Raw genomic sequence first — 14,323 nt, forward strand, 5'->3', positions numbered from 1 at the left:
CTGCATTTCCTTAATGTCAGAAGTTCCCTTGCCAGCTGCAGCTGTTTCCTGTGGATAATGTTCTAAATGGCCTTTATTTATGAGATGTCTTGTGCTGTAACTGCTCTCAGAAAGAGTATGAATTCTGTCAGTCAGTCTAATTAACGGTCTTCTAAGAAATAATGGTTAAACTTGAGCTGTCACTCTCCACAGTGATATCTCTCACTTTGACCTAATTACAAAACTGAACATTAAAATATGTAAGGAGGGGAGATCAGAGAAGAGGATCATTTTGCTTTCTGTTTGTTCAGCATCATCCCTTATGTCTCCCAGCCCCCACCGCCCAGCGGCCGAGCAAAGGCAACACAGGAATGGGAATGACGGCGGAAGGAGCTGTGGCTATCTCTTGATTTCCTCGTTGTTGAAGGAGGAGGAGTCACAGCTCCTACCTCAAGGGCCTGTAAGAATGATGGGCAAAGCACAGTGACCGGCACATAGTTAGGGCTCCACGAAAATGAGAGCTGTTATTATTTACTTTGCAAGGGCTTCGAAAAAAAACAGTTGAGCAAAAGAGAAAGCAAATCGGTGTGTCTAGTCTGAAGAATGGAGAGGGAGCCTGCCAGCTTTTCGTAGGACATTATCCGCATGATTTTTGGACCCAAACCAGGCTCTACCCACATCCGAGAGCTTTATGTTTCCAGTGTGCCTTTAGCATGATTGTAACCAGCATCACTTTTGGTGATGATGAGAATATTGGAGCCAAAATGACTAGTTCATTTCAAAGGACAGGCATTGTATAGCGATGGGGGGAGGAGCTGACCCAAATGGTGTGTTTCAAGTCATCAGAACGGTATTCAGATTTGATTTCATAGTGAGCTGTGACAGATGTACAGGGGAAGCCTGAATAAGCATTTTGGAAGCCATTTGGATCCTTTGTGATGCTTCTTTACACAGTTCCACAGAGTAAGGACTCTTGCCCGTGCTGCCCAGTACCCCTCTTGGCAGGAGCTCATCGGCTCTCCTCGAAGCCTCCAGGTATCATCTCCTGGTTGAATGCAGCGACTATCTTGCCTCACAAGCTGCTCGGCTCTCCTGGGTGCCTTTCTCTCATTGGAAACTGGGAATCCTGCGAGTATTTCTGAATCACTCCCTTTCTCTGCTAAACTCCCTCAGTCCCCTTACGGAAGTGCCACTTGTGGTAGGAACAACCTAGAACCCTAGGCTACGTGCAGGACTCCATAGACACACTTCAAGGTCTTAAAGAAGGCTTTTGTTACCTAAATCTTTGGTCTAACCATTCATCCCAAGTACCTGATTCTCAGTAAGTTGGCTCCTCCCTTTTGGGGGCCGTTTTTCATCTGCCTCTGTGATCCAAACATAGAGCACTAAGAAGATACAAAGGGTAGTCTCTCTCTTCGTTTCCTTGGTTGACCCGAAGTTTTAGCCACTGTTGCTGTTAGGTGTCCTGAAGACCAAGCTGACTCAGGAGGTTGGGCCCCAAACACACAGAAAACAGTCGGCCACTTCACCTGACCTTGCACACTGGCCTTTCTTGTTTGCTTTGCCTTGGTTAGGCACTTGGACACTCCAGCCGAAGAGAAAGCTGTTGAAAACATGCCAAATAGTGGTCTGTTCAGACCATGGAGTACCGCTCGGTGATAAAAAGTACTGTAATGAATGAAGCAGTAAAAACTGCTATACTGCCCAACATTAATAAACTAGCAAAAGTTTTTATTGTGGGTAAATATCAAAAATAAGTAATAGAAAAAGTGCTCACTCTAGGACTGCATTTATATGACGTTCTAGGCCAAACAAAACTCATCTATGTGGTAGAAATCACAACTGTGATTGTTTTGCATGGGGGTGATAGCAAGGGGCCCTGATGGATCTTTCTAGGGTGATGAAAATGTTCTCTCTCTTGAGAGGGGTTTGGGTTACACAGTTACATTTGTCAGAACCCATTGAACTGTGCACTTAAGATCTATATGTTGTATCGTATGTGAGTTATGCAAACACTAGAAAGAAAGTGGGGCTGTCTGGCACAGCCCATTAAGCATCCAGCTCTTGGTTTCAGCTCAGGTTGTGATCCCAGGGTCGTGAGATGGAGCCCTGCCTCGGGCTCTGCACTGAGCATGGTGTCTGCTTGAGAACCTCTTCTCTCTCTCGCTCTGCTCCTTAGCCACATTTCAGAATCAGAGTGACTGCCTTTTCACGAAGATTTTTCCAGATTATGTGGGAAATCAGTGTTTTCTAAATTGTGCGAGGGAAATTTATTGCTTGGGGAATAGTTTCTGGAAGGCATCAACTATTCACCTCCCTAATCACCTTTGTGATTGGCTGTATTAATTTAGAATTTGGAGGAACGCTGTTACACCATACTTGCTGTAAAGTGTCCAGTATTGTGAAATGTAGATGTTTACGTTAGATTTTAAATCTGTTTCCTACCCCCGACCTGCTTCCTCCAGTCTGTCCTCCCTGCTGTTAAGTAATCTTTCTGAAATACCAATCTATTGTGTGATTCTTGCTCAGAAGCTTGGATAGCCTGCTCCTGCTTTCACATTTAGGCCCCTGCCCAACTTCTCGTTGCCCATCTCCACTCCTGGCTTTCATCACACCAAACAAGGATGCTCTCTGGAATGTTCCTTCTAGAATCTGTGCCTTTACGAGCTGGAGAGCACTTCGCCTGTCCTGTCCTTGCCAGTTCTTCCTGCGGGCCCAGCTCAGCTATCTGAGCTCTGAGAACATGTCCCAGCCTCCTCGGGGAAGGAATGACCGCATGTTCAAGCTCCCAGAGCACATGCATGTTTCTCTGGAGGGCACATTTGACCACACTGTGGCAGGACAAATTCTTTGTGTGTCTACCTCTGGCTGGCTGGTCTCTCTTCAGCAAGGGGGACAGCGTTTTGCATCTTGTATTTTATGCACACTGCTTGATATATAATTTTGGTCTATAAAAGATGGGTGGCTGGGTGTTTGGATTCATTCCTTCCTTCATTCAGCACTGCAGCAGTAGCCTTCTCTATATGGACCTCTGGAGAGGAAGCAGATAAGGACCAGAATGTTGTGGTCCTAGCAAACCTAGCAAAAGCAGACTTTCTAGGATGGTGTTACAGTGTTCCGGTCCTGGCTTTTTTACTTTCTGTTTCCAAGAGGTAACAAGGATCTGATCCTGTTCTCTGCCTGAGTTGCACTATCTACCTCTCCTCTGCACGAGGGAATTCCTACCTAGTTCTCAGAAAGAAAACCAGAACATACCAATGTCATGTAAACCAGGGCAGGTACAAAATGAAAAACCTTATACAAATACCATCTAATAATAAACCTGCCTTTTTATGTTTTCCAAATACCTTCGCATACAACACCTGGTTTTATCTTCACAAAAACCACATGAATTAAGCAGAGAAGGGATAATTATTCCAGCAAGCAAATGAGAAAACTGAGGTGAAGTAAAGGCCCGATGATTTGCCTAGAGTCACACGCCTGGTTAGTGATAATGCTGAGACCAGAGTAGAAGTCCGTGTGCTCCTACTAGGCTGAGAGATTTTCAAAAGTACGAGTTCCCAGGAAAGATCAAATAATTGCTGGAAAAGCACTTCCGATCTCCAACGAAAACAGATCTTTCCAGCTGAGTGCCCTCCCTACAGCCTGAAGAGTATCATCTGCCAAGTAGCTATTCTTTTGTCTTCTGCATGAACTACCCCCGGCTGAAGGCCACTGTGCAAACTGAATCAACAGCGACCACACACTGCCAAAATAGATTTGCAACTTACGGAATAAACGTCCATTTGGATAGAAATTAGAGAATGTCTTTTTCTTAAATCCTCGCTGGGACACAGGTGAGGGTGCTAATGCAGAGATGGAGCTTTGTCCCATGTTCTATGTGTGTGTGAGTGTGTGTAAGGTGGGGAGGGGCGGGGGGGGACACAAGACTGCTCTTTCTGCTAGGCTGGTCTCATATTTAAAAGGAAACATTTAACCATGGAATAACGGCTCAGAAACTGCATTTGCAGCTGCAGGAGCATCATTCCTCTGGGGAAGGCAAGATGGCTCTTTTCCAAACTGTTCATGAGGGGCAAGAGTCGGGAATGAAAAGACAGCTTGCTCATACCTAATACGGCACAGTCCGATCTCGCGCCTTGCGTTAGAGCCCTAGCTCACTCAGAAGCTGTCCGCAGAGACAGCTTGTTGGCTTTGAGATCCAGAGTTTGTTCTACTAGATCTTGCAGACCTTTTTTCTGTAATAAATAAAATTCCTTGCATTTTGCTGGGAGTGAAATAGCCGTATCTTTATAGACATTAGTAAATGAGGGGTTAGGTATTTGGCCCGCCTTACTGATTGGTGCACAGAGAAGACCACCGTCACTCCCAACCTTAAACCTATTCACAGCTGTGTTTAAAGCAAAGTTGCCTTTGATGTCACGTTTTAACCACTCTCGGGTACCCATCTTTGGGATCTTCTCCTTTTTTCACATCCACTCTGTCCTGTTCCCTCTTTCCCACTTATCTTTCCTTCAAGGTCTCCACTGGCCAGCTTTGCTAGCCAAACGATGCAGACATTTCAGTGATCACAGTTAGAAAATGACCTTCTGAAAGAAGAGGTTCCAAGGATCCTTGGGGAAGGCACAGGAAGGGAGCATCATGTGAGCCCTCTTTGTCAAAACCCTCATTCCTCCGATTCTATATCCAGAATTATAGCAAGTATTTCCTTTTATTTTCATGTGAAATCTATTTGTATAGCTGCTTCAGGAATCTGGAATAAAATATAAGGGGGGAAATCAGAAGGTGAAATAAATACAGAGAGACAGATAAAGAAAACCGCCTTTTTGTTGTTGGTCCTGAAATAATCCACTAATATTTAACTTTGTACCTAACTTGGAATCCTGATCAAAACTACAATGCTAAAGAATGTCATCAAGGTCCTTTGCCTTTATAGTATTACCAGAGCATTCTCAAACGTGGATTGAGTGTGACCACAATAATAGGACAAACTGTGACTCGTTGACTGTGTGGGTGTTTGTAGGTATGAGTGAGTTGTGTGCCGTGTAGATTTTGTTTCTTGTTAATTTCCTCATCAACAAACAAAAAGGGAACAATGACTAATGTCTAGGTTACTTTTTACCTAAAATAGTAAATGATACGTTCTCATATTTGGGTGTTGGCCTTTGAATTCAAATTTAGTTCTTCAAATAGTGGGACAGTTCTGCTCAGCTGCAAAGTCTGTTTGGTTCTATTCCCACAGAGCATGTGTGAATTCTTCCTTTTGTCAGAAGCTGAGATTGATGAATTCTCCCTTCCCAGTTATTTCACAGATGATTTGCAATGAGCCAGGCATTGACTCAAATCATCTCTACTGTGAGGGTCTGAGTTGGAAGTTGCTGAGTATCATGTAAATGAATAAACCTTGGCTTCAAGCCCAGAGAAAAGGCTGGATGTTAATGTTGTTGTACACACCTTCAGTATCTTTGGGAGCATGACATTATATTAATACTTCTTGGGGGTGTTTGTTTCTGCATTGGGAGACATTGATTTGCCACACTAAATGCCACAAGTGACAGCTTTTCCTTCTTCTCTGAAGGTTGGAGAAGGAGCGTGGACTTCCTGTAGTCAAATAGACATGGATTTAAAATCTGTCTCAATCATTACCTAGCTGTTTGCTCTTAAATGAGTTTCTTTATCCCTCTGAAGTAGCTTAGGTTTCCGGCGGCAAAGTAGATTAAACAAACAGAAGTAGATCCATCTAGAACAATGCCTGGTGTAGAGTAGGCTCTCAGAATTGTTTATCCCTGTCTCTCACGTTCTTAGACATTCCCTAATTTCTATCCTTCTTTTCACTAGGAACTCGGCGAGTGAGCCGAAACGATAGAGTTTTTTCATTAATTCTTTGGTTGAGGGTATTGTTTTCATCACTACCATCCCTACAAAAAGAATAAGACATTTCTGAGGGAGTTATGAGAGGCCACGTGGCATAGCCTAGTGGTTCTCCAAGTGTGGACCCAGTTCAGCAGCTTCAAAATCGATCAGGAGCTTGTCAGAAATGCAGGTTCTCGGGCCTTTCCCCAGACTCACTCTTGGAAACTGCAGGTAAGGCCCAGCAGTCAATATTCACAAGCCTTTCCAGATAATTCTCATGTGTGTTAACTTTGAGAACCACTGGTGTAGTGGGAAGAACACCAGACTCATTGTTATATGTTCTGCTCTATGCGCCAGCGGTCATTTCCCTGCTCGGCCTTGACCTCCGCATCTCTGAAACGGGAGCTGGGAGGGACCAAACGTTCTCTTACTCGTTTCCAGTTCTGGCATCTGTGGCTCTAAATCTCAGCCTAGCTGTGCCCAGGCAACATCTTCGTAGTGACCGTTCTCTAAAACAGAGGGAACCGTTGTTTTCATTGTTTCAAAAGTAGTGCCTTATTGTTGTACAAAATAAAAATAAGCAAAATGAAGAAACTTAGAAACCTCTGAAAACTCAGTTTTTTTGTCCCATGCTCTTCCAGTCCTTTTTTTTTTTTTTTTTTTTTTTAATGTGACTACAGATGCATATAGGAACCTATGTACCTAACATCCGTGGGTGTAGTCAGGAAAAGCCTTTCTCCCTGTGGAACTTTTATTCTCATGGAGGGAGGTGGACAGTAAACAAATAAGTAATTAAAGAAGATCACTTCTGAGAGTATTAGGTATATGAAGGAAATAAAACAGAGTGGTATGAGGGGCTTCTGGGTGGTTCAGTCGGTTAAGCATCTGACTCTTGATTTCGGCTCAGGTCATGATCTCAGGGTCATGACACTGAGCCCTGTATCAGGCTCTGTGCTTGGCGGGGAGTCTGCTTGTCCCGCTCCCCTGCTCCTCCCCCTGCTCACATTCTTTCTCTTTCTCTCTCTCAAAGAAATAAATAAATAAATAAAAGCTTTAAAAAAGAGAGAAAATGAGAGTGTGATATTATAGAGTGACAGCGCAGTGCCTAGTTAAGAGATGGTGCCAGGAAAAACCTTTCTGAGAAGCCGACACTTGGGCTGGGCCCTGAATCCCAGAAACAGTCCAGCCGTGTGGGTATTGGGAGGGAAGAGCATTTCAGGCAAAGGGACGAGCTTGTGTGGAGGCTCTAAAGGCAGCCCGTCTGGCTAGGGAAGAGGCATGGGAGGGAGAACCGTAGAAGAGACCAGAGAGAGAGAGAGAGAGAAGAGGAGTCCAGAACAGGGATGGCTGTATCGTTTAAATTTATTCTAAATATCATAGGAAACCATTCTAAGATGAAGGGAAACTTTAAAAAAAAAAAAATCACTCTGCTAGGTATAGGATGGATTATAGAGGGCGAGAACGGAAACAGGAGAAGCAGATTCCTATCTCCGCCTCATGTCTTCTAACTTGCACGTCCTCCCCTGACTTTAACATGAACATCCCTTACAATTAGTAAGTTGTGCAGCATCCTCCTTTGTCATGGCTATATAGGAATCTGTTATGATAATCATCTTTTTTTAATCCCCTATAGATGAGGACTTGGATTATTCCCAATTTTTTGTTGTCATGAATAACACCAAAGGGGGATAACAGCAAAGGGAGTGCTCTCAAATCTTTGTGTACGTTCTTGTTTCCTTAGGATCATTCCTAGAAGTAGAAGTCCTTCCCCACTTCTTTAGCCTAAGGAAATTTGAAGACTCTTTCCTGGGTCTGTTCATTGGTTTCATTTGTAATTACAGAACTGGTGTCCCCCAGTCACTTAACACCTTTAGCTGATGTGTTTTACCAGGCAGGGGCCAGAGGGAGACAAGTGAGGCACTCTCCTGGGGTGCATAATTTAAAGGCACCCAAAAAACAAAAAACAAAAAAACAAAACCTCAGCAATCAAGATAAATATCTTAAGGCAATTTTTTTTATCCTGATTACTAAGTCTTTCAGCATCTCTTTATACGGCTCTCAGGGCTTGTGCCTCACTCACTTTATCCTAGACCTGGCCCTGGCACTTTTATACAAGAAAAACATAAGAAAGTAATTACTTGTCTGTAGGCTTGATTCTGCTTTTACTTACCGTTAGAGAGTTAGTTCTGTCGCTAACTTACTGTCAGCTACGTAGTAACAGTGCGTGCTTCTGTTATCCTCCTTAAGCAGTTAGGAAACACAAACATGTAACCGGTACTGGGTGCAGATCCCCATTCTTCACTTACAGGTACGTCCGGGCACAGTTGTCTTAAGCACCCTGTTTTTTCCTGAGTCATGAATGGCTGTGATGGAGTGTCTGCCTCCCTGTCTCGCCCAGCTGCCCTGGGGGTTATGACTGGGAGGTCTCCATGGCTCCTGGGTCGAATTCACTAGGAGCCCACAGGGTGTCTAACTAGCCTAACCGCATAGTCCCGACAGTGGCCAGTGATTCCCTTCATTCTCTCCACCTTCTCAGGAAAACTGGGGAGCTAAGAAAAGGTAAAGTTTGGAGGCTTTTTCTATTTCACAGAAAAGAGAAATTGGCCAGAATCCAAAAGGAAAAAAAAAAACAAACCCTTCAAGTAACCAAATAAGTTTTCAGTTTATATGTTGGTTTCTTTCTCTGCCTCACCCCAGCATGTGGCCTCCACGTAGAAGTCGAGACCTTTAGCCTTCTTTCAGCAAATGACCGCAGACAAAGGAGGGATCTCTGTACCTACATACCCACTCCTCAACCGTCGGGCTCGTGTGCTTGTGGCCCCGTTGGTCTTACACACTCACACCTCTCTCCCACCGCCGGTGTCGGCCACACACGTTCCAGGCAGTCGGCACACCACAGAGTGGGGATGTCGTCAGCACGCTGAGACCTTCCAGGCACCACCAGGCAAACTGTCTTTCTCTTCCGTCGTGTACTCCTGTTCATTACAAACCACCCTCCCCCACCCCCAGTGAGCCTATTTTTAGCAAACAAATAAGTGCTGGGCATATAGGTCTGTGAGTAGATGCCTCGCAAGAATGATTATCATCAGAAAAAGTCACAAGTAATGTTAACGCAAAATGTTGCAAAGCCGTATCCCTCTGGACCACCCAGTTCTGGTCAAAGGCTCAGTGTCTAATCTGGCAGGAGGAGTCCTCCACTCTTAGCCCAGCACAGGTAAAGGAGAAGGTCCTCAGGTGACCTTGCTCAAATGCCTTGGAGATGGGGCCATTGCCAGCGTCTGGTGCCTGCTTGGACCAGCAGCCCCAGTACTGGACCATATACCAGTAAGGGCAGACTGGCTGTCTCCTGGCCAGCCAGGAAGTCACTGGATGTCCAGGCGCATGAATCAGAGGTCGGCATTCAGGTGACTCGGGCCCTATGGGGACAGACAGTGTCCTCCTGGGAGAGGCCGAGGACACTTCATGGAGCCACAGGAGCAACCTGTGAGGAATCAGAATGTGGCTGCCCCAAACCCACCTGTTCCTGATTCCTTTGGAGCTTTCTGATCACATCAGGCCATAAGGACTGTGCCCCAAATGCCAGGGATTTCTGGACAGTCTTCTTGTGGTTCTGAGGAAGCAGTGGAGCTAAATATAACACCCCTTCCGCTGAGATCCGTGTGCTGTTCTCCTGGTTATATCATCAGCCTACAGCTTCTGAGAAATCTGTGCTTTAAATATTAGTATTTATGTGACAATGAGCTTAGTAGATGCAAAAATGCTGTCCGACAGGAGTGCTGTAGTTTTAGTAGCCCCTGAAACTGGCTCTTCAGTGGTGTGATTCATACTGAGATTTTTAACCCAAGAGTTACACTAAAAGCTCCTTTTTTTTCTGAGAATAAACAGTCCTCCATCCCCACCTTCCAACAGATACATTAACAATGTGACTATCATACAAATGTTGTGGTTCCCTTTGAGAACTCTAGGTGGTGGATTCTTTCTTGAGTTGAAACCAAATAAAGATCAGGCAGAAATGCAGCTTTCTCCCTTCTTTCTTTTTTTATTGTCTTTTACTTTTTTGTCAAAATAATTCATTTTGTTTGTCTACTCAGTTAAACTCATTAAATGTTATTACTAATCCATGGGGACTAATTTGGTAGTGTCGCTGGACACCAGTAATGGCAGATTGGCTATCTCCTGGCCAGCCAGGAAGTCACTGGATGTCATTTGTGCCTGGGATGGAAAAACCAGCCATAACCCCAGGAGAACCCCCAGGCTCCTGTGTGGCCCCTCTCTTTACATATACACACGCCCAGTAAGCCTGCAGTTTACTGAGCACCTACTGCATGGTCAGTTAATGGTCTAGATATTATCTACTCATCTGAACTATATGAAATTGATGTTTCCTTTTTTCAGATCAAAGATGGTCAGGTATCAGTAACTTCCTCCTAGTAATTAATAGTAGAATGTCAATTCTTATAAACATTGGCATAATCCCCATTTTACGGGGAAGAAACCAGAATACTTTTAGCTACCTACTCAAAATATAAATTCTAACCCTCAACCATAGCTTTCTACCTTTCTGACACCCGAAGGCAATGAGAAAGGAAGCAAAGAGGAGAGAATTAGAAGGCAACCCACTTTAGAACTGAAGGAGTGGCATTGAAGCCATTAAAAGAAAAATCACTCCTGTCTCTCTCCTCCGTGCCCAAATAATGAACTGCCTGGCCAGGGCCTCTCTGGAGACAGTTTCCTGGGCAGGCGGCAGGCTGCTCCAGTGGGGACCACAGCAGCCCTAAGTGAGAGACAGAACCCTGGCAGGGCTGTGGGAATGAGGCCAAGTCATGCAGAGATGGGCTCTGTGTGGCCTCCCCCAAATCCTACCCAAACCCCGTTTGTATTTTCATCATAGCATCATCTTGATTTCCTCCCAACATCACGTCAACGTCTCCCACACATACTCCATCTGGCCAGAACCCCACGTTATTAGGGCTTAATGATTTAAACTAAACAAATTGCCTCCACCCTCAGTACGTTACGGGGGCTGAATAACAGGGCAGATTTCAGGTCCCCAATGGACTCTGTAAACTTGTGCCACCTTGAAGATATTTTTAAACCTAAAAGAACAACAGCCACATGGTAATCGGTACTTTGCCCCAGGGATATTTCAGTTTCAAACTAGGAGGATTATGGGAATGGACAAACGGAGGGAGGTCATTCGGCCAAGCCGTGCACTTTCTCCACTTGTTCATCCAGAATGGGGGAGGGAGGGGTGGTGGAAGCCATTCTTGGCATCAGGAGGAGAGAGGAACCTAAGTGAGGGTGACAGACAGGCACCATTTTACAGCCTCCCTGAATGAGAGCGGACAGACCAGTAGGAAGGTGAAGAGCAAGCTCACACCGGAAGGCACACAGCTGCTTTCACTTCTCGAGAAGTTCCTTATCTCACTTTCTATTCATCGTCATTTGGAAATATCTATGAAAAGCCAGGTTGCACCTATAGCGTTGTACTCATGCTGGACTCAGCACACCAAGAATCACAAACGTGGGTGTCCGCGTACAGGCTCACACAGAGAAGAACCATGGTTCCATACCAGAGCTTAGCCTTCAGCCTTCTCTCCTGAAGCCTCGCCTAGAGGTTTTCTCATTCCTGGCGGGGAACAGCACATTCGGAGCACCGAGTCTGGCTGGGAGCTTCGGGGCTTTGTGCGGGAGATGGGGATGGTGACTGTGCTGACTCCAAGCACCCCTCCAGATGAGGGGGAATTTGCATGAAGAACACAAGCCCAGCCTGGTCTGGCAGTCAGAGCTGACCAAAAAGGAAGAAGAGGAAATGACCGTGAATTTCCCCAGATCCTCAGACTGGCTGGCTTTGACCAGGGATCAGCACCCCAAGCATAGTTACTCCAGCCACAGGCTTGTGCCATTTCCTGTCACTCCTCTCCAGTGAGCTTTCCTGTGGCTGGAACCACAGGCCGGGGAGGGACCCAGCCGCAGAGAGAGATCTGAGTTGATATGGTAGGTCTGAGTTGATAAGGTCCCAGGCCCTTGCTGTGGAGTAAGGCCCCCACATTGCCTCTAGAACTGTAACAAATAGAGATTCCTGGCACTGCCCCAGCCCTGCAGGGACACTTACCCTTTGGCTCACATAAGCATGCTTCTTCAGCATGTATGCCTAGGAGTGGAATTGTGACTCGGAGGAGAGCTGCATCTTCATGTTCGCTAAATAATGTAAAGTTGTTTTTACAAAGTAATCATAACATATAATAACATAACAAAGTAATCATAACAATTTGCATCCCACCAGCAGTGTTTGGGAATTCTGTTGGTCTCCATTTTTTTTTTTAAGATTTTATTTTTTTTTTATTTGACAGAGAGAGGGAGAGAGTGGGAGGGGCAGAGGGAGAAGCAGACATCCCTCCGGGCAGGGAGCCCGATGCGGGGCTGGATCCCAGGACCCTGGGATCATAACCTGAGCCGAAAGCAGACGCTTAACCGACTGAGCCACCCAGGCGCCCCTTGGTCCACATTTTTATCAGTACTTTGTATCAGCAGACTGAAAATTCTGCCAATAGTATCACTTCTTTATGCTGGAATTACAATAGAGAAAAGAGGGGAGAGAGTTTGGGATAGGTTTGGTTTGGCTTGTGAATAAATGATATTTTGTTACCTGACCTAAATAAGAAAGCAAAAGTGCTCTGGTACCAAAAAAGTGATAAATTTTGTTTGTTTGTTTGTTCTGCCATGGGAAACAGAGACAAAAGTGAAAAAGAGGAATTTAGTTGAGGCATCATTTTAAGCTAAAGGAGAGTCAGATGTTTGAAAAAATAATGAAAAAAATGGAAAAGAAGATTAACCAGCCAGCATGTTAAGACAGACACAGATTTAAAACAGTTAAGATATGGGTTAAGAAAAATAAACTTAGGAAACAGTTTAGTGGGTTTTGGAAGGCAGGAGTTGGTACAAATAATCAATTTTCTATAAGAGATACAGAGATCTACCAATTTTTAGCAACATTTTCATTTTAGCAATGGAACCTATGTAGAACATGAAATCTTAAGAGAAAAGCACGATGTATAGGAAATAAAGAGGGGACTGAGTGGGGAGTGCATCCAGGGAATGTATGTCCAGATTAAAGATGAACCCTGGGGGCACCTGGATGGCTCAGTGGGTTAAAGCCTCTGGCTTCCACTCAGGTCATGATCCCAGGGTCCTGGGAATGACCCCCGAACCAGGCTGTCTGTCAGCAGGGAGCCTGCTTCCCCACCCGCCCCTCTCTCTCTGCCTGCCTCTCTGCCTACTTGTGATCTCTGTCTGTCAAATAAATAAATAATAATAAATCTTTTTTAAAAATAAAATAAAAATAAATAAAGATGAACCCTGGCAGAAACCAAGGGTGTGTATGCTGGCTAGTCACAGAACCTTTCTCCCCCCTCCTGGGCTGATGATCAGCATGTCAGGTCAGCCTTTGTCAAAAATAATTATGACAGAGCTGTTGCCCGGGCTCGTTCCAAGTATGGACCACTGTTACTCACCCAGTCAGTTGGGGTGTATTGAACCAGAACTGGGGCAGAGTATGAAGCTGTACTTGGGTCATTGTCACCTGGAGTCTATAAGGCCACCCCATAGGAGCTCAGCATGAGCCCCAGGGGCAGGCCAGTTCTGCCTAGTGCTGGGCCGGATTGCTGCTCAGAGCTGCTGAGCGATGACTCTTGTTGGTGGATGGGCAGAGTTTCCATCCTCTGACCATGGTGAGCTTGTAGATGTGAGCAGAACTATTATAGCTAAAATATAAGCCATCTTCTGACATTAGCCTGAAGAGTGTGTTAGATTACATAGTCCACACAAAGCTGAGGTGTAACCACCATGTCTGCCAAAAGACATTCCTCTTTGGCTTGATGGAGTAAACTGCCCGTGGGTGGAGGGGGGAGGTGGTGGGCACTTTTTGACCTTATACTCACCTGCACCTCTACCCCAATCTCCTTCTTCGGGCTCCCCAGTCCATTGTTGCATATTAGCTGTTACATGCCCTTTTTAGTGAACAATTGTTATCTTTTTCCAGATGTCATATGTTGCTGATGTGTAGCTATCTCCACTGTTGTCTGTCCTTGTCATGTTTAGGCAACCATCCACGCAGCCTCACATCTCCCACTCCTACCAGCCCCCAAGGATCCAGGGCTACTTTTGTGACGGGGCTCTCCGAAAATGTAACTTACACAGTCCAGTAGTCAACTGCCTGAGCAGCAGTCTGGTTTTAGATCAGTATTCTCACTTGCAACAGATGCTACAGTGTTGCCACCGTTGGGGATGAAATACGAGGTATGAATTAGGCATAGACAGGTAGCTAGAATGGATAGAGCTGTTTGTCCAGCTGAAGAAGGCATCTTACCTTGATGCCTCCGCCCAATTGTGTGCAGTCTCTTCCCACTCTTGGCTTCACTGTCTGGCCTCCCCATGCTTCTCCTCTCCCTACGCCATTTCAGTATGTGTCTATCAGGACCCAGTTCCACTCCCA

General features: G+C 45.3%; 1 protein-coding gene across 7 annotated transcripts in view; it reads left to right on the forward strand.

Annotated features, from left to right (window-relative positions):
* FYN (FYN proto-oncogene, Src family tyrosine kinase) overlaps positions 1-14,323 on the forward strand; it is a 209,934-nt gene that overhangs the window by 124,514 nt on the left and 71,097 nt on the right. The gene's annotated exons all lie outside the window — the stretch shown is intronic.

This window comes from Mustela lutreola, chromosome 6 (genome assembly GCF_030435805.1).
Source record: "Mustela lutreola isolate mMusLut2 chromosome 6, mMusLut2.pri, whole genome shotgun sequence".
Lineage (NCBI taxonomy): Eukaryota > Metazoa > Chordata > Mammalia > Carnivora > Mustelidae > Mustela > Mustela lutreola.